Below are 582 nucleotides of genomic sequence, written 5' to 3' on the forward strand. Positions count from 1 at the left end.
GTAGCATGGATTACAGACATGAGCTACCAAAGTCCAGATCCAAGCCAATTTTTAAAAAGCAATCTTATTGTAACTTCTAGCTTTTTCCTGTAAACAATCTTATTTTTTCAGAATTAGCTTATAACTGAGTTATTTTTAGATGTAACTGTGAATTTTTTATAGAATCAAATATAATTCTATTACTCTATTATTTCCCAAAAATCCACTGTAATTGACTTTCCCCAAAATCAATTATTACATACAATCTCACACACTATAATCATTACATTTTAAATAATTTGGACCATTTCATATGAATTCTAGGTGCTATTTTACATTATAAATTCACATCTGTGGTTTTAAACTAAGGAGAAATGATTTTAGAGGTAAAATCAAATATGAATGTGTAGTGTGGCCCAATTAAACCAAAAACTGTGAATTCATACAGACAAAATTATTTTCTTTCCAATAAATACGGTGAAGTCATACCATTGGAAATAGTGAGGCAGGAAGTGGCAGAATTCAAATCTCATCAAACAATGTCTCTGTTATTCTGTTAACCCCTCCACTAAGAAGACGTCCCTTTTCCCAGTTGTCACAAAA

This window comes from Dipodomys spectabilis, unplaced genomic scaffold, assembly GCF_019054845.1.
Source record: "Dipodomys spectabilis isolate Male_0828 unplaced genomic scaffold, ASM1905484v1 ptg000298l, whole genome shotgun sequence".
In the NCBI taxonomy this organism is placed as follows: Eukaryota; Metazoa; Chordata; class Mammalia; order Rodentia; family Heteromyidae; genus Dipodomys; species Dipodomys spectabilis.